The following is a 208-nucleotide window of genomic DNA, read 5'->3' on the forward strand; positions in this document are numbered from 1 at the left end:
GTGTGTGTGTGTGGATTGTCACGAATATTGAAAGATATCTTTTGACTAAATGTCTCTCAAATTATTGAAATATTGCTGAAGAAGTTTAAACAATTGTTTTTAACTGTCATTCTATATTTAATAGATTTTCGAGTTCTAAATATATTCATACACATGCAGATAAGACAAAGGAAAGATAGAGAAATTAGAAATAAATATAAGCTATAAG

At 26.4% G+C, this 208-nt stretch overlaps 1 protein-coding gene across 1 annotated transcript in view; it reads right to left on the reverse strand.

Moving 5' to 3' along the window:
* LOC119590716 (protein D2-like) overlaps positions 1-208 on the reverse strand; it is a gene marked incomplete in the record, with an annotated part of 10,947 nt that overhangs the window by 6,908 nt on the left and 3,831 nt on the right.

The sequence above is a fragment of the Penaeus monodon genome, chromosome 27, assembly GCF_015228065.2.
Source record: "Penaeus monodon isolate SGIC_2016 chromosome 27, NSTDA_Pmon_1, whole genome shotgun sequence".
NCBI lineage: Eukaryota > Metazoa > Arthropoda > Malacostraca > Decapoda > Penaeidae > Penaeus > Penaeus monodon.